This window comes from Amphiura filiformis, chromosome 3 (genome assembly GCF_039555335.1).
Source record: "Amphiura filiformis chromosome 3, Afil_fr2py, whole genome shotgun sequence".
NCBI lineage: Eukaryota > Metazoa > Echinodermata > Ophiuroidea > Amphilepidida > Amphiuridae > Amphiura > Amphiura filiformis.
In genome coordinates this window covers 50,584,258-50,604,905 of record NC_092630.1, presented here as the reverse complement: position 1 = coordinate 50,604,905, position 20,648 = coordinate 50,584,258, and the positions used below count along the sequence as shown (strand labels likewise).

Sequence of the window (20,648 nt, the reverse complement as noted above, 5' to 3'; positions counted from 1 at the left end):
TATGTGCGTTTAAGAATAAAACAAGTAAAAGTACCATGTTTTATTTGTAAACCCATTCCATTAGAAATGAAACTTAATGATTATTTAAAACTGCAATTCCAAAACATAATTTGTATTCAAATAAATTGAAAGACAACCCCGCATATATGCGTGTGGTGATAACCCTGTTGGTGCAATAGCATCTTATGTGGACTTACGATGTTCTTGCACTCTCAAACTTGACATTCGTTTGTCTACAAGAATTTTCTTATATTTTCATAAAGTGGTACTTCGTAATCCACAGCTTCATCCTTCCAACTATACCATCAGAAATCTAGGACTACACAATGTTTGTGTGGGTATAACCTTTCTTGCAGGTATGGCCGTTAGACAAAGACATCGTCCAATTTGTATTTTCTGACAGACAAATTACAACACCTGTAATACATAGCCTATATAACTCACAAACTTAATTTCTGAATCAACTGAAATGTTGGAAATAAGATTTTTGTGTGGACAACTCTATAATTCAACTACACCCTAAAAAGAGGATGCTAGATTTATGAAAGTATCTGCAATTCATATAAAGCTAAAAAAATGTGCAATGACTAGATTTATCACCAAACATGTGACAGATATTTGTTCATTCACAAGATGATATAAATATGTTGTATAATTTAAAGAGTAATGTATACTGGGATATTTTTGCTGGGTTAATTTTTCATGATTTTAGCCATTCTGGACAGTTTAGTGGGTGTTCATTTCGCGTTTCCAAATATATTTGTAATAAATATTTTAACTGGTTAAAAATTTGCGCCTGCCTGCTTGTTTTATTTATTTATTTATTTATTTATTTATTTATTTATTTATTTATTTATTTATTTATTTATTTATTTATTTATTTATTTATTTATTTATTTATTTATTTATTTATTTATTTATTTATTTACATTAGTTTCAATACTACTTCTGGATTATATTTATTTATTTATTTATTTTTGTTTTCATTTTCATCTTCATCTTCATCTTCATCTTCATCTTCATCTTCATCTTCATCTTCATCTTCATCTTCATCTTCATCCTCATCCTCATCCTCATCCTCATCCTCATCCTCATCTCATTTTATTTTTATTTTTTATTATTATTATTATTTTTATTTTTATTTATTTTTATTTTTTTATTTTTTATTTTTTTTTTTAAATTCTTATTCTTATTTGTATTCTTCTTCATTATTTTTAATATCCCCATCAGTTGGCTGGTAATATTTTTTAGTTTGGTCAATAGAGCAATAACAAATTCAGCTCAGTTGCCATTTTACTAATGAATTAAATATATAATATTAATTCAGGTATCAAATAAACAACTGGTGTGATGAAATAACCTGCCATTGATAATAAGAACTTCAACCTGGTGATGGGTCAATTCAAGTGCGTTTGCCTCATCCCAGAACAAATTCCTCTACACGATGATATATAAATATAGATAGAGTTGTGTAATCAGAGACCACCGTTTGAAATAATTTGATTTCTTAAACTAAATTGGAAAAGAAAATCAATATTTTGTTGGGTCATGATCCCCGAAGCAAGTAGATAGCTAGGGCAAGGCCACCTCAGTGCATGCATATTGAGGGGCTCAGTCAAGGGAAAGGGGAAATATGCATGTTCAGATTTGCTGAGGAATTTGCGTGTTTTACAGTCATATTTTCATAGATACAGAGATGAACAAATTAATACCACCAATACTATTCTGAGGATGTGTGAGATTTTACTACCTTGGCGTGAGAAATTTCCCAAATGTGTGAGAGTTCACAGCCCTGATCCAGTGTCACAGAAGGAGTAATGAAGTCAATGAAAATAATATGCAACATCAAATGCATAATGTATTATACATGTACAGTATAATGTTTATACGAAGTACCCACTTTGAAACAAAAATGTAGACTATAGAGTCAATTGTAAATTGGAGATGTATATGCCCTCCACAATTTCAAATGGAGGGGACACAATATCAACTCCTCCCGTGATATATATTGTACATACCCTGCAGGATCTTCAGATGAATAGCTGTTCAATATCAACATTTGAAATTACGGTTAAAGGGGCATTTCGTGATCCACAGCCTCATCCCCACTTTTCTCAAAAAAGTTGAGATTTTTATATCACTGGAAACCTCTGGCTACATAATGTTTATGTACAAAATATTTCTTGCAGATTAATTTGTTTTGCAAAGATATCGTGAAATTTGAATTTCGTTCTGGTGCACCAGAACGAAATTACAACGCATTGTCTATGGAGCAGTGTAATACACATTATCATGCATAACTCGCAAACACAAAATCGGAATCAACTGAAATTTTGGAAATAAGCTTTTTTCAGTGGATATCTACTGACAAATGTCATAAAAAGAGGATGCTAGGATCACGAAACACTCCTTTAAATGTCACCATTTAAGTTGGCAGAAATTTCAGTGTGCTAAGTGCCAGTTTAATATGATTATCCCATATGAAAGGAAAGTGAATTATAATTTAAGGTAATAATTTTCGTATCTTGAAAGAAAAATTAGCTTGTATGTATATATTGTTCTACATTTAAGGGAAAAAATTATTGTATGTTTTTTTTTCTCCTTTGAAACAAGGTTATTATTTTGTTTCCTCTCTCACTCTTACCCTCTCTCTCCCTCTCCTGCTTCCTGCTTAATACGTCATTCATTCAATCGCATTGTTTTAATGTAGGGCACGCATCTTATGATGTTTTATGATGACAAAGTATTTCTGGATTGACATATTTATAAATGTTTTATATTGACACATATTTTCGGATTGACATTTAAGATGAACTCTTGAGAAGAAGAAGAGATAATGGAATTCAATATGCTACACTGAAAAAGCCTATTTTGTGACAAAATGAAAAAAAATAATCGGCTTTATACGACCATTCTCAACTTTTATATAGTGACCTTGTTTTTGTAATTATAACGAGTTAAATTTAGTTACAAATCATTCCGCATTTCTTAAAATGGCAGATGTTAGGTTTCTACAGTAAGCCATTGATAAACAGGAAAGACAAAAAATAATCAAATAAGGATTTGTTGATTAAGGTTGGTCTGAACCCTGGAATTATGGAAACTTTAGACCTCATAACTTCTAAATTGTTGGTCTAAAGTATATAAAAGTATACATATTTAGAATGGCAAAGACTTGATAAGTTCATCTGTGAGGTCAAATTTGGGTCAAAATGGCACTTTTATTTAAAATCCCAAAAATAATGGTTTTTGGCCCACTTCTTTTTGTGCACCGTAACAAAAAATTCTTGAGCCCAAATTTTTTTAAACTAATTTTTAAAAACTAGATCAAAATATCTGGGACCCGTTTTTTCATTTTTTTGAATTTCGACTAACTTTGAGAAATTTGCGCCAAAAATGGTCAAAAAATGCTGATTTTTCAAAAAAATCATAAAAAAGCCCGATTTTGGCACAAATTTCAAATATTTTTGGTGAAATTGGTCAAAATTCAAAAAATGAAAAACGTGTCCTAGATATTTTGATCTAGTTTTTAAAATTAGTTTCAAAAAATTTTGGCTCCAAGAATTTTTTTGTTACGGTGCACAAAAAAGAAGTGGGTCAAAAACCGTAATTTTTGGGATTTTGGTCCAAAAGTGCCATTTTGGCCCAAATTTGACCTCACAGATGAACTTATCAAGTCTTTGCCATTCTAAATATGTATACTTTTATATACTTTAGACCAACAATTTAGAAGTTATGAGGCCCGAAAGTTTCCATAATTCCAGGGTTCAGACCAACCTTAAGCTAAAAATAGACTTCCATTTTATAACACTGATTTTGGTTGTTAAATTTGCTTTGCATTTCTATATATTCCGGCCACAAAACAATTCGTAATTTGTTCTTCATTCTTAACTCACACTAGGTACTGAATATGAATTTTTTTGCACGCATGGAATAATCAGTAAAGATTCCCTTGGGAATTGAGTGGATTAATGCTGGCATTCCCTACTTCCATATTTACTTAATCAGAAATTAAGCAGCCAGGAGCGGATTTGATCAATTTAGCTTGGTAATTTGACTTTGGCTCTCCACCCTGTTTCTCCGGTGGAAGGAAAATGACCGCAGTAGCAGCCTTCTCCTTTCGTCGCAATCAAGCTCATGTCACCATGTCTTAATTCCTTCCTCTATTAGGCTGTTCCAGTAAGTAATCACTCATCCTTTGCTAGAGTTAATGTGCCCTGGCTTCTTTCTTAATAAATTTCAACAGAGTGGTAAAGACTTATTTTTGGAGATATAGCACAATGATCATCCAGAAATGAAAGCATATGTTTATGGCAGGAAAATGTGTCTTCCTTGGTATACATGAACTAGAATTTTCATTTTTCAACCCAAGTTTGAAAAAGCAAAATAAAAAAACAAAACTTCTCTTCAACAGAGATTGAACTTAGTCTTGATTTTCAATGATTATGTAATAGAGGAGCAGCTATGCCTACAGATGACAGATATCCTATTGTGATGGGTTTTCTCAGCAGTTCTGTGTAGTAACAGGCTGATTGGCATGTATTTACTATTTAAAGACGGTTTGGTATGTATTTTGCAGCTGGTTAATTGCATAAAAATTAAAATGGCTATGATCATAGCAGCTTAGGGGTCAATCTAAAGTATAACAGGCCTACTACAACACATCAGATGAGTTTCGTCCGTTTATTGAAAAAGCAAAATTAATCCTTTGAATGATACCTTGCTTTTGAAATTGGAAATTTTAGTTTTGAATTTATGATGAATTTTCCTTTACTGTTTCCTCTACATTTGTTTCAGATTTTTTTCCCCAGAATTTGCCAGCTGCTGAATAAGTTTAGTAAACCGTAAAATAATTCCAAATACCATTCATTTAATTAGCTATCATTATTTGGAATTGGTATTTGGAATTCCTTGGTATACATGAACTAGAATTTTCATTTTTGAACCCAAAGTTTGAAAAAGCAAAATAAAAAAACAAAACTTCTCTGCAACAGAGATGGAACTTAGTCTTGATTTTCAATGATTATGTAATAGAGGAGCAGCTATGCCTACAGATGACAGATATCCTATTGTGATGGGTTTTCTCAGCAGTTCTGTGTAGTAACAGGCTGATTGGCATGTATTTACTATTTAAAGACGGTTTGGTATGTATTTTGCAGCTGGTTAATTGCATAAAAATTAAAATGGCTATGATCATAGCAGCTTAGGGGTCAATCTAAAGTATAACAGGCCTGCTACAACACATCAGATGAGTTTCGTTAGTTTATTGAAAAAGCAAAATTAATCCTTTGAATGATACCTTGCTTTTGAAATTGGAAGTTTTAGTTTTGAATTTATGATGAATTTAACCAATTTTCCTTTACGGTTTCCTCTACATTTGCCAAGCTTTAGTTATTTTTTTCCCAGAATTTGCCAGCTGCTGAATAAGTTTAGTAAACCGTAATTAATTCCAAATACCATTCATTTAATTAGCTATCATTATTTGGAATTGGCTAATCAAAATAAATAGACTTGGTGGTATGTGAGGTTTGATTACAGTACAGTTTACATCATCAACAGAATGCTGAAAGGTAGAGTTGTCGATCCAGTCAGTCATATCAGAGTAACTGAAATTACTTAATGATGTCGAGTTTATTTGCAATTATAGAATTGTAGATAGTATATCATAAAAACATCAAAATATACCTGGTGCAGAAAACCAGTTTTTGGTTTGGAAAATTGAAAAATGTTAATTAGATCAAAATAAATAAATTGTTTGCTTATTCATAGATCAATTTCAGAAGTCTGGTCGGTCGGAAAAGTTTTTTCTTTTTTTTTCTTATATTCTTATATCTTATTTCCCTAAGTACCAAAAGTATAATGTGAAGCTGAGACGAATCATCTCAGATGTGATGTACTTTTGTTTATGTCACTGACCACAGAATTTCCACCAAAGACAAATTCTAGGTAAACCCTACTTTATTTGTATGTACATGTTTGGCAGACTTTAAAATACTGCATTTTTAAGTTCAATAATGTTTTACTTGTGTAGACACCGAGGATGATAAATGCGAAATATTGGATCCCTTAGCCAGGTACGACTAGACAGGGGGAAACATGCAGGAAATGATATTTTACAAAATTTCTTTTATACCTTCAGTTTTTTGGGAATATTAAAAAAAAAACCCACTTTTTTCAACAAAAAAAGTTCTACTGTCGGGACTGCCAAGATGGTCCGCCGGTCAGACGAGGACAAGCAAACAACTTTTTTTGCCTTACGTTTCTTATAATACATACACTCTTATCAAGATATATTAATGTTATTTTGACCTAATTTAGGTTTGAAATTTGAAGCTAATCTAAATGGGATGATAGAATAGTTGATATGCATGGTATACTTCATTGTCCAAATTGACTTTAACCCCATGAGAACTACCTGCCGATTGGCCAAAAAGAAGTTTTCATTATCAATTGGCCCAATCAGCAACATTGTTAGAATAATTTCACCACACAAAAAATTTGGGGTGAATTATTTGCGCAAAGCTCCATTCTGATTGGTGATTAAAGTGAAAATATCATGTAATTGACCAATCAGAGACAATGTTAGATCGGCAGGTAGTGCTCAGGGGGTTAACTGGAAAACAGTAACAGCAAGGAAAAAAAGAAAAGAATTAAAAACACCCACAACAATATTTTCCTAGAGATGCACACTAAAAATGACATATGGATTTATTGCCATATGAATAAAATACATTTACATTAGTTACTATTCAGTTTCAGGGAAACGACTTGAATAAAATGAACTCCTTTGAAGTATAATAAATTATGCCCTATGCACTTTTACTCTTAACACAAAGACAGTTACATCCTCCGGATGAGAAAATAAAAAAGTTTTTCTCAGTATTCTGAAAAGACCGCACCCATAGCTTTTAAAATTGGAATTTTGGCGCATTCATTTTTTTTTTGATCCAGTATCAAGAATAGTTTTTGTTGTTGTTGTTGTGTTTTTAGTTGTCAGGTAAAATCACGAAATTTGGCCTCACAGTGGCAAAAACAAAAAGGGGGAATTAAAATGCAATTAAGAAAAATTGTTTTCAGCTGCTGTTATGCATCAATCGTCTCATATAACACGGGCAACATCATTATTTTCATTAAAACAAGGAGGCTAAGCCGGGTTGTTTTACGCCCAAAATAATGATGACGCATGTTTTATGTGAGACAATTGATGCACTTGAGGGACTAAACAATACCTTTATTCTCATTCTTAAACACTTCCATTCAAATAAAAATATTAATCGTAAGTATACCAAATTTTAATCAAATTACATTTTACAAGAAATTACCTAAGGGTTAGAATCGATTAGTCTCATTGTTGCTATGCACCTCCGAATGGTTCAAATAGCATGTCCGAGTATAGCGTCAACGCATATGCGCTGAACCTGGTTAAGAACCAATAAGATTGCAGGAACTTTCTCAAGTGTTAAAGAATTTATCCTAATACCTTGTTTTGGTTGTATAGCATAATGTTATACTGTTACAAGTGATGGAGACTTTGATTTATGATTTAGATTATCACATCTAAATATCAGTGTCAGTGCAATTGGGCGTAAATGGCACCCCCCCCCTACAGCCGGAGATCTTATCCCTGCCTCACCCCCAGTTTCCCCCCATAAAAAATGACAATTTTTGTGGCAATTTGGAGACATTTCATGATTTTTGACCCTGCTCAAATTCACTTTGCTCTCCTCCGTGCTCCCTAGAAAAATTTCTGGTGCCACTACTGTATATACTTTTAAAACAAACAATATGTACTTGACACATCCATTGTCACACCCATCAATAGTTGGCACATTTTTTCAGATCAGGTAAAGGAGGGAGACAAATATCTCTGGGTAAAGGGTGTGGCAGGCACCATCGTATGCTGAACATTGATTTAGCTTGTCATAGACATACAATATTTCTTAAATAATGGCACCATTATTTATCACAAGCTTTCCCTTTTGCCCCTCTTTTTGGTCATCCGAAGGAAAAGACCTTATGGCATCACAGGTTGTGTGTCTGTCCGTCTGTGTTCTGTCCATCCGTCCATTTGTGTTTTTGGTTAAATTTGGCGGCGTCTGAACAATTCAAATCATATTGCAACCAAACTTGTGTCATAGCTGAAGTATGGGAACCCTCATCTGTTGGTGGTGTTCAAGGTACAACAACAACAACAACAACAACAACAAAGTGCCTTACACATATACCTCAAGGTGCTGAACAAAAGGAAGTCTAACAAAGTCTAATAATTAAAAAGCGCACAAGACAATTTTGTTAAAAACCTGCAGCAGAATATACAAAACAGGAACCAATGCACAATGTGATGTTGTATTCCATCTGTGTGTATGTATTTGGATGTATGGATGTATATATATGTGTTCAATTCAAAAAAATTAGCGCTGTATTTTTCTGCAATAGGGAATAATTAATGACATATGTCCTACTTTTGATTTGAACTGGCAATTTATGAAAAGTTAACAGTAAATGAAAGTGGTAAAATTATTTTTGAATTGTTTTCCTTCTGCTTCAGACATCAGGAGCGAATGGCACTGGTGCTTCAGACTATGGATTGCATGACCTTGGTGTGACCTCAGCAGACATGGAGAGACGAAACCTGCATCGGCGCCAGCAACCTGAAGCCATGTCATTGGACGAGTCAAGAGGTCCAACCACAGTACCTCTGGAAGTGAAGGAGATGCCACCAGCGTTGTCAAAGACATTAGAAAACATTGTAGGACAATTAGATGTACTCACACAGGTAAGTAAGATGCGGTTAGATTCAACTGGACAACTGACGTCCATATCTCTGCTTGTCAAGTTATTGCTGTCAAAATGTGACCAGATCTGGTCCAATCAGGCTAAAGTCGGCAATAATGAAACTGAGATATAAGCAAAAAGTGAGGAAAAAAACAATAAAAAACACAAGAAAATAGACAGATAAAAGGTTTGTAACTTTACAGCCAAGTATTCAAGAGACCCGTGGATTCAACATCAGTAATTGTAGGTACTGAGCAAGTTAGTAATGGTAGTTGCTCAATTTTTAAAATTTCCGACTTCAGCCTGAGTGGATCACATTTGGTCAAGAATATTATTGTGGTAGTTTATAATCAGTTGCTCTTACACACTCCGGGCTCTGTTCATGCGATCATGCAGATGAGGGAATAGATGCCATCCAAAATAAACTATACTATTCGCTAGATTTCAAATTATTTTGGAGTTATGAAAAAGGTCAGAGAGGTATCGGAACTTGACTGTTGCCCAAATAGGGTAATGAATTGATCTTTTCCAATTGGCACAGGACTGCTTCTTGTGGAGGTAATGTGGTCGAAAATTAATCAAAACTGGACAGAATCAAACCCATATGAAAGATCATGTCTGTATCCCTCTTCCCATTTTTGTCTGCTATCAGCATCATGTAGGCTGGAATTAGTTGGCTCTTAGTGTCTCCACGCATCAGAAAAACCATACCGTGATATACTAATATTTGTTAGCCCACATAGTATGCCTGTGTATTTACTGTGTCTGTTGCAGTTTCCCTGTGATCAGCTGGGCCTACGCTATCTGATATCAATTTGGAATATCATGAGTCCTGCCTAATTTGGATCAAACGTGAGCCAGAGGGGGAAGTGTATATATACTGAAACTTGTGGGTGGGTTTGTTGCACAGAATGACGTCTTCTGAATTAATTTGTTTTGCCTGCCAACGTACAATTACATACAAATTTAACAGCTACAAGATGAAATCACATGCGTCATGTTCAATTTGGAAATTTCTTGTGTTGATATATCAGTAAAAAACAGAGAAGTGGGGTATTCCTTAGTTATAATCCCAAGCAGTTACATTGCCTGGCCTACAATACATGGATGTTGTTTTTTTAATGTCCAGTGGAGAAAAATAGATATCACATTCACATTCACATGTAAGTAACATAAATGCTTCATTTCGAGAAAAGCCGAGAAAAAAGTGCTGGTGCCTTTGTGCATAGTAGTCACCACCATCTAACACCTTTGGACAAAGTAGGTTTTGTCCTCAGCCCATGTTGTATGTTGTGTATTATTCGTTATGTTGGAATTACCATGTGTCATTGGGTGAAGCCAAAGGTTGAACCCAGTATGACAATGAACGCATGGTAATTCCCATAACATGTCAACGCTGAATGAATTTATCATACCATTATTCTTAATATTTTAAAAATAAGATTTTTCTACATTATGATCAAAATCAAAATTTACCGCAAAAAACAGCAATAGAATGATTTACGAGAGTTTAACATTTCCACCTGCCCAACCTTGTGTTTGACCTTTTTTCGCACATTATGGAGTTGGCCAATGTTGAAATTATGCGGTCATGGCCTATTAAGAATATATATATAGTGTGTGCATATAATATGCACAAAGGTCCTAGTATCTAGTATAAACAATACAAGCAAGCCGGTACAGTACCTTTGATGTTTTGGATTTAAAAAAATGCTTATTTGTATGATAAAATAATATATGGTTCATAGATATAGGATGCTAGATAATCAGACCTTTGGTTAATTTCATCAAGCTTGTTTGTATGGCAGGTATTTTATTAGAAGTTATAATGGTTTTTGTCCATTATAATGACTATATTTTTTATGGCATGTATCAGCCATAGATTTCCTTTATGCACTGGGGCAACATGATCCAGGGGCAAATCCACTAGTATTTGCATACATTGCTAGGGACTCGGAAGGTGAAATAAACTGATTTGGCATGATCTGTGGAGATTTTGACAGGGGTCTGGTGCACCTTGACACTGCCACTGGTTCTGCCACTGCATTGAAGCTTGCAAAGTACTTTTAGTTACAATACACATAGCATCTAAATGTTAATTTAAGTGAAATCGATCTGGATCTTTTCATTTGCATTCATGCAAACCACTCTAAATTCACTCTCATCAGGTGTAAATAGTGCTTGAATGTCTGACAGTCACCCAGACAATGGTACTTTTTCAGTAACATTGCAGCCCGTTCACTGGTTCTTCACCAGACTGCGCAGTGTCTTGACTAGTGTTTTCGTCACACCTGGACCTAACTTTAAGAAACCTTTCTCAGCAATTACCATCCCATGACAAAAATGCCTATCAAGTCTTTATGGAGTCTGATAAAGACCCGTAACTGAAAATAGTGGGTGAATTTTGACATAAATAAGTGTTTTTGTACACATAAAACATCTCATTCAGTTCTTGATTTTCAATGACATTTGTACGTCCTGAAACCGGTTGAACAAAATAATACTTTACTCAACAAATAGAGAGCAAGTTGGCTTATTTTTTAAGCTTCTGTTTCTCTGGGTTGCATGTCCACAAAAAGACATTTGTACGTCCTGCCACCGGTGGAAGTAAATAACATGACCTTATTCTACAAACAAAGAGTAAGTTAGCTTATTTTTTTAAAGATTAATTCTGTTTCTATTCTGGGTTGCATGTCCAAGAAAACAGGAAAAGTCTTGTCAGTTGTATCTTCTTCATCAATTGTATTTTGCACTTAGTTACAATCTTCAGAAACATGTGAGAGGTTTTCTCCATAGCCTTTCTTTATTGCACCACTTAGTGTCTGTATATCTATTTGAGCAATTAATCTTCGTGTGACTTATGAATGTCTTCTAGAAGTGCCACACCATATCAATTTCCTGGTGTATGGTCTCCTGGAGATTTTATTTCTCGGAATACAATGTGGCCATTACCATATCTGTAAGTGATAAATTTATACAGCGCCTTTCACATGTATCAAAGCGCTTAACATTTATTCTGTTGTTGTTAGAATATGTCAGCTGCCATACAATGCCCAAGGCATGCTCATACCTTTGGCCAGTGCTCAATGGACAACATTCATAACAGCTTCCCATTTCACCCCAGGGTAGAAAGAGGCAAGTGAGGTAAAGTGACTTGCCCAAGTGTACAACATGAGGTGATAATGATGTCATTCAATTAGCCTATCAGAACCCCCTGCACTTCTCTATTCATGCTGTAAACAGCGCCAAATCGGCAGAACGCTGAAGAACATTGCTGAATATAGCAGAGTAAAGAGTATAATCAGAGCCCTCGCAGTACCTTAGAAGATCCAGTGATCCCTGAGTAAAATAAACCCTAGCAAGTGACTAGTAAAGAAAATGTAAGGCCAATCCCTGCCTGGTTAGACCATTCTGTAAAAAATTAATACCACTCCTAGTACAGAGTTTGCCAAAGGCAAGCTACACTATCTCTAGGCAAGCTACATAAGTCACCAACCAGCACTTCCCTGTCACCAACAAGTAGGGCCACTATGCAGTATTATACTGTCTACCCACAGATATTGGTCTACCCCACCCATTCACCGAGGCGCAGCCGAGGCCTACAGCTGGTCTTTACTATAGTGTCAGAGGGCATATGGCTGGTTTGTCATTTTTTCTTTCAATTGGATGAATAGTCGGCTTTGGAGCAAAGCTAAAAACATCATTCTACAATCTTTTTGGAACCCTATTAGACCATTTCCCAGTGGTTTAATGTGACAAAATAGAAATTGTACATATTTTATTGGGGGGAGGAGTTTATGTTAAATGATTCTAAACAATGGGAAAAATAAGCGCCCACTAAAACTGACTTACTTACGTGCCCTGAATGGAATGAATAATGTTATTATTTTTATTTTTGCCTATAAAATATTAACTTTGTGACGACTTTTGTAATTTTTAATGTTACCTTATGTCCATATCCATATTATGTAAGTCAGCAAAACTTGATTTGCCCAAGGTTGTTGCAAAAGTAGTCATGAAAACCATCATATTAGCATTGTTTAAGGTTGTTCTTAACCCTGTAATTATGGAAAACATTTTTAGCCTCATAACTGCTAAATTGTTGGTCGACAGTGTATAAAAGTACACATATATAGAATGACAATAATCTGACGAATCCAACGGTGATGTCATATTTATATAAAAATGCTGACTTTTGGAGAAAATCATAAGTATGATTTTGACTCCCAAAAAATGAGCAACATATAATTTTTAAAAATTATTTTCAAACACTAGATATGAAGATCTAGGTAATGATTTTATTTTATTTGTTTTAATGAATTTTGACAAACGTTTAGAAATATTCACCAAAAATGGAAGTTTTCAACCTATTATAGATTTAGGCAATATTTTTGTTTCTTACTGGAAATTTAAAAAAAAAAAAAGCTAATTTTAGCGTTATTTTGTATAATGATTCTTTTAGTTGCCCGAAAAATAGACAAAATGCATGAAAATTAACCTGTTTTAAATCGATCAAACAATCCGTATTGTCATATGCAAACATCCAGGTTCCTGCAGTTTTTACAACTCACAGTCCTGCTTATAGTACTTCAGATACAGATGCCACACATGTTTTACGCCTTACCAGAAATTATTTTTCTGATATTAAAAGGGTTTGGGTTATTAAGACCAACTTTAATCTGTTGAAAATTTTGCTTGATCATTGTTTACAAACTCCAATAACTGATATGTAGTTTTCATAGCAAAGTTGTTGAAAATTTGAAGTGGGCTTCAAGATTCTGCTGCTCTTTACTTTAAATGTTAAAATGTTGAACTTGAGTATGTTTTCATCATAAATTATTCAATGTTGTTACAATAATATTTGATGAAAGCAAAAAAAGTAGTTTGAATGGTGATGTGTGAAAAGTTTTACATATCAAAACAAATCAAACTTGTATAAAGTCACCAAAGTGTATATGATTGCTTTTTGCAGTGTGATGACAACTGTGTTGATATTGATATGAGTTTGTTGTAATTAGGGATTTTCCCTGTGTGGGTGTTAACCAATTTGGTGCAAGAAACATTGAACAAGAAACATATGAAGCCATCATGGTCGTGCTTTGGAGTTGCAAATGAAGCTGAAGAGTTTTACCAGGTTTGTCTTCGCAAATAAAAGGCACAAATAGAAAAAGTGAACCCTCTGGGAATCGAACCCGTGACCTCAGATTTTCGAGTCCTGTGCCTTAACCACCTGGCCAGGGGAGCTTCATGATTAATAAGGCACTTAATCTTATCTCCTTCCTGCAAATTGCTTGTAGTGTCTAGGGCCTAAATGCGAGAAATAAATTGTCATTCTCCCTTTAGAGGAAATTTTAACATGGGGGGAGGGGGAACTATATAGAGTTGCTTGATATTTGTAAAAAGAAACAAGTTGGTTGCCACAATATTCAATTTGGACTTACAGTTCTGCATAATTTACACATTGCAAACAATACACTTTGTTGAAAGCCATCAAACTTGAAGCAAACATTGCAAAAGGTCTTTTTAAACAATAGTAAACAGAATCCCTACTTGTTTGACTATCTTAAAATTGACTTTGTTATTATTTTCATTAATCACATACAAGTTATTTTGCATGGATCGCATCATATTTTTGTAATCATTATTATTCCATCGCTACCCAACTCAAAATTTGAATAATCCTCCTCCCCCTCTTCATCATCACTGCATCCACCACACAAGGAGTTAATCACCGTGGATACATACAGGAGATGAACTAGATGACGTCAGTGATGGAGTAAGGTGGTCAGGCAGGCAGGCAGGCAGAGAACAGGCACAAGCCTGGCATGCAGCAAGGCAACACTCATCATTATCTTGCTCTAGATTTTATTACTATTGCAAGACTTGTCTAGCTGTGAGGCTGTGGCAGGCATGGGTAGGCATCTTGCCTATACTGGTGCTGCTGCTCAGCTGCTACCGTACTAGCTGTCATGCAGTAGTCCTCTAAAAATGTGCACCACTTGACTTGTTTTTGCAGCTTTTCGTGTCACCTTTTATGTCATTACGGTGATTTCAAAATTGCACTTCCGCTCTGCATATCCGGTTGGAATTGGATTATTCAACTGCGTTAGCAGCATTATGTCTGATTAAAAAATAAAGTACTACAACAAATAAAACCATCCTCATCTCTTCCCTACCGGATGTGTAAGATCTCTTTTTAGACATGAGAGTACCAGAGTAAATGTATCTGGTTCAAATTTTACAACACATGTAACATTAGGCACGTTGGGGACAATGGAACATGGGGACTTGTGTTATTTTCTCATCTCTACAATATGTGTAACATCGGGTGTAACATTAGGCTAGTTGGGGTGGGGGACAGAATACAGGACTTCTTACATGTATGTGAATCTCACAGGCACATTGGTGAGCAACTATATTGTCATTAACTTTATGTAGAGTTGTTGGGGATTCATCTATGTTATAAAATATTTCCAAATGTGGATATAGATATATGCATGTTGGACTGAGAAAAACCTATTACCGGCAGCTTTTCACATAAGACGAGCCCTCGCGCCGTCACCCGGTGAAAATCAGTGAGGGCCCACTAAAAAGCATCTGTGCGGGCCCGAAGGGCCCGTAGAAATTCTGGCTGCATATCGATGTATGCTGCATGAGCACTGGATTCATGAGTCGTCATGATCGCACTGATTACTGCAATACTTAACTTGTTGAGTTGTTGTGAATAAAATGTTCAATAAATACTACAAAATAAAGTATGTATGTGTTCCTTATTCTGCGTGTTTCTACTGAGGGCCAAATTCCGTGCCATGCTGTGCCGTGCCGGGTCATGGTGGGTAACAAGCCCAGTAGAAACGATCTGGGTAATCGGTTGCCGTGTCATGTGCTCGCCTTTCGTGATCCACCTCTTGAGGTGGATCATGCCGGTACGTCAAAGCACCTCTTGAGGTGGATCATGCCGGGTCAAAGCGTGTAATCCGCTCAGTAGAAACGAGCCGTGTGATCGGTTGCCGGGTCGAGGTCATGTGTGTTGCAAAAATAACGCGATTTATATTCTATTTGTATTATAGTAGGGGCATTATAGGCCTATAATGTAGTAGGTTTCTTCTTTCTGATATTATATACACTGGCCACATGTGTGACTCGCATGAACTTGATGAAGTAAAGTGGATATGACTTTACTTACACTAGGCCTACTTCTTTATAGTTAATGAGTTGGTTATATTTTGGCTGTAAATTAATTATCATAATAGCCAATTACTAGATCCACTGGTAAATTAATGCAATTTGGATTAACGAAAATACTAAATTGTGATTAGGTCCTATGCCATGAGCTGCCATGCGTAGACATTTAAATTTAGGATACAACCGTCATGCGCTCGTTGAAATTTGTTTTCCGTACTTCCGGTTTACAGGAAAAAAATGCCGTGCATCGTGCGAGACCCGGCTTTCTGGTCTCAGTAGAAACAAGCTGGGTAACGGTGGCCGGATTATGATCGGTATTTTGTGCCCGGAAAATAGCGGGTCAAAAAGCCGTACGCTCAGTATAAACACGCTAATTGTTTATAATCAGTTGTGATTTCCTATAGATACAACTAGAATTGTGATTGCCTATAGATTTTGATGAATTTATTCGGGCCTGTGAAAGAAAGATTTTGAGAGCAATGGCCCAAATGGCCCAGGGCATTTTTTGCTTACTTGAAACACTGATTACCGGTACTTAAACCTGCAGTAATAATACCAATAAATAAAACAATTTAACACGCAACTATAAACAAACAAATTCTTTCTTATATATAATAGAAAGCCAAGTGAAAAGTTTTAATAGGGTCAAGGTCCCTGGTACAAAACACAACGCCTTATTTGAGAAGCTACGGTCCAATAACGGAAGTGTTACATTAAGAAATGACTATGACAAGTACCTCGTTCATTTCCTATTTTTAATCTCCCCTCTTTCTTATTTCTCACACACAGTGACAACACTTCCAAGTAACTGTCACCGGGCACGTTGTACCAGTTGAATTATACTGCCAAGATTATGATTAACAGATTTGTAATTAATTGAACAACCGTTAAGATTTATGGGACACATTGGTTGAAAAACTTGTTTCATATGCTTGGTTGAAGATTAAACACTTAATTTGAATATGGATGTGATGGATTAGGTGTAGGTAAAATAGTTATCAGCGTGTTTAGGATGTGAAATATATGGTGCGTCATTTCCAAAAAGATCAGCTCGTGGGATTTACAGATTCCTCAGTCCCAAATGAGTGTGACAAGGTATTAATGGCTTCCCATCACGGAATGGGCTATTCCAGTTGAGATACATCCACCCCTGTTGAAGTCAAACTCAGGGGGTGTAGATATCAAATTGAGTTACCCATGCACCCCAACCCATTTGAAATTCAAGCTCACTGTGGAGGATTAAGGTCATGTCTTCCATAAGGGGGTGTATGGATTTCAACTGGAATAGCCCAATGTCGCGAATAATTAGCACCTGCACCCGATTTGATGTTACAGGATGAACAGATGTGAAGTTTTATTTCCTCCTTCAATGAGTATGATGTGAATTGCAGTATTGAAAACTTATAGTGTAGTAATATCATTTCATGATGTGAGATTCACTACAGAGTGGCTTGCTTCAGGTAATAGCAATGATAGTAATACTCATGCAAAATGATCCTCTGCAAGATTCTTGCTTGCAAATTATTGCTATTACTTTTTCTGTATTTATAGTGCCCTGCTCATTTCAGGAAGTCCTTCTTATATCATATAAAGTTTCAATGTTAGTAACATTGTAAAAAATCTTACTCCAACCTGATGACTATAATTGCTTTGTATGATATAAACAAGTTGTGGGTGGGGATGTGTGTTTTCGCAAAGGGCTTTGGTTGTCACCTGCCAATCCACGAGAAAATACTGCATAAATACTGCTTGTTATTTTGTGTTGTGATATGCTGCATGCGTATGATATGTTTTGTTTATATTTGTGTCTCATATTTATAATGGCAAGCAGGAATAATACCAGTCAATTTAGTATTAGAAATTCTTAGGTTACACAGCCTACACAGGTAGTCTGGCAATTCAGTGAAGAAAAAACAATCACCTAGATACGATGAACTGAAAGAAGTCTCGATAAGAAGAACTGATTTGTGTGCATTTTTTTATTTTTTGCAGACTGTGAATATACTTGAGCAGAGGTTGACAATGACAGAGAACAAACTACGGGAGGTGCTGGACAATCAACAGAAGATAACCTTGCAAGTCAGACCAACAGAATGAATGTACTGCCTACTCAGGGATTGAGTGAGTGAGGGACAGAATTTGTAAGAATTTACAGCAAAACCATAGTTTCCCCCTGAAACATGGTGGTATTATTATCAAACTGAAATGATGATGATTGATGGTAAGATAAGAAAGCCAGAAGAAAAAGGAAAGGAAAACATTTCAATATAGATGGATCAAACAAGGAAGACAGTTTTCGGACTGGTGCTAAGATATAACATGGACACATGCTCCACTAAATTTGAATGTGTCCATGTTATTTAAATTTTACAACTTTTTGTTTTCTTGGAACCCACTGATGAAGTAAAATTTCAAATATGAAGTGTGTTGGTGTGTGTAAGAAATACTTCATTGGTATAAAGTAACTGCAGCTTGTAAATAATATGCAGCCTTGATAAATTTTGAAGCGCAGGACAGCAACATCATCACTTCTACAGTTCTTTTGTATCTTTTTAGATCCACAGGGTCCTGTGTGGGAGTTTTGAAGTGGTAGATTGTACACAGGTGACACACCAATTTATCCAATCATGTATCCACTATTTCTCTGTCATCTCTTAGGGGAAAAACTCTCAACTTATTCATGAAAAAAAGAAAAACTAGTGGTAGATGAAAAATTTAACGAATCTGGAGGAACTGTTCTGTGAATCACAATACATGGTAGCCACCTGAGACTTGTTGAGGTCGGTGCTTGTACGCCTACCAAGAGTGAAGCTCTGTGTAAATTCTTTGTGGGCGGGGGAGGGATGAATACCTGTCTACTGATGAGTCTTGGTAAACATATTGTGGTGTTGATTCAATAAATCTGCTTTCATCCACTTCATTGGAATTTTGTGACTGTCCTCCTCCTTGCACACACTTGCATAGTTTTGTATGCCATTTTCTAAGAAATGCCATTTTTCTTCATAAAATATGTGTTTGTGTTTTTTTTTTTTTTTTTTTTTTTTGGTATTTAATTTTGTTTGAAATTCTGTATATTTTGTACACTTGCACACAAAGAAGATTATTTTCCATTACTCCAGAGATTTATGATATTTCAGACTCAATATTGCACCATATTATGGTAAATGCAATGTTGGTTTGTCGCTCATCAGGTCAACAAGAGCCCAAAATCAAACAATAATTTGCACCTTTAAGCTTGAGCGTTTCAAAGAATTTCGCATACAGTACTTAGTGTGCACTATTAGCACAACAGTCATGCTCTTTACTACGAAGTTTGCCGGGTGCGTAGCGAAATAATCCAAAGGTACGCATTAAGGTGCCTCCATGAGCGACACGTAACATAGCGGAGTCTGTCCTCTTTGATTCTACCTCATTGATTATTTGAGATAACTTCCTCACAACTTGGGATATCCGTACAATATTAATATGGGTTTAATTGGTACCCTTCCTTAATTAGCACCCATGTGGAATTTTCTTCAAAGCTTGAACATGTTTTAACCCCTTTCAGTGCTTTTGTAGCACAAAGTTGAATAGGAAATCTTCACTATTAAAACCACAGGAAAAAAAACCTATCTTGGTCCTGAGGTGCAAATGGTTCTCTATCTTCTATATTAAAATGTGTTTGGCATGGACAATGTTATAGTTTGATCAGCTCGTAATCGGCAGGAAATGTTAGGCTTTTACCACTACACGGAAAAGTAGCCCATGTTAAGAGTGCTGTAGTTGACCTGCCTGGTCTATATTTTGTATGTTAAAGAGAGTAGACAAAGTACAGGACTTGAATTAAGAATTGATGATGATTCTGGCGAGATGTCACAAGACAATTACGAGACCATTACGAGCTGATCAAACTATAGTATGGTATAGATGATAGTGCATGAGTGAAATGTGCCATACCAAATGAGATTTGGTACCAAAATTTTCAGAAAATGAAAATAATGGGCTTTCCACTGACAATATAAAAGACTTCTATTCCCAACTCCAATCAAGCCACAGACCAATGAAACATTGCCTTTATCCAAAAGTCCTATGAAGCGAGAATTCTTTAAATACAATTTTGTCAAAATGGCCATAAAGAAGATAGATGATGTAGTATTGCACAGAGTCCTTGGTGTTCTGCAGTTGTCAGTGTTCTTTACCTGACATAGAGTATGCACCCACCTTATGTATGTTAAAGAATGGTTTCTAACTCATGCCAAAACAGATATAAGGAAATAAAGGCTATTGAGCAGTTTAGTGGTCATATGCTGTTTCCTCAAACATATCGATGGACCAGTCCCTCCCATCACCAGTTGCTTGTAAGAAGAACACTTTCCCAAAAAACGTCACTAGTTTCTATCAAATAAGACCAAAGATACAGACAATGAAAAGGAACTCCATACTTTAAGATATTCCATGTAATAGAAAATCATGACAATTCCATCTACAAGCTTATATGCCTCTAAAAAACATTACAATAGATTGGTCTTATATTACATGTTTGTACAGCCACCTGTATCAATAGACAATAATATAGTTACTCAAACTCCAAATAAGGTTTTTGTGGAGTTTGTCTGCCATTTGTCTCTTTCGCCCAAAAAACCCTCGTTTAGAGGCTTTATATGCTTGTAGATGGAATTCTATAGTATACCGTAGATTCCGTCTAGAAG

The 20,648-nt window shown here is 35.5% G+C and overlaps 1 protein-coding gene and 1 pseudogene across 1 annotated transcript in view; one reads left to right on the top strand and one right to left on the bottom strand.

Annotated features, from left to right (window-relative positions):
- The window catches only part of LOC140148670 (uncharacterized), a 77,265-nt pseudogene extending 58,123 nt beyond the window's left edge, over nucleotides 1-19,142 (top strand).
- LOC140148677 (MICOS complex subunit mic25-a-like) overlaps nucleotides 1-20,648 on the bottom strand; it is a 358,926-nt gene that overhangs the window by 155,863 nt on the left and 182,415 nt on the right. The window lies entirely within an intron of this gene.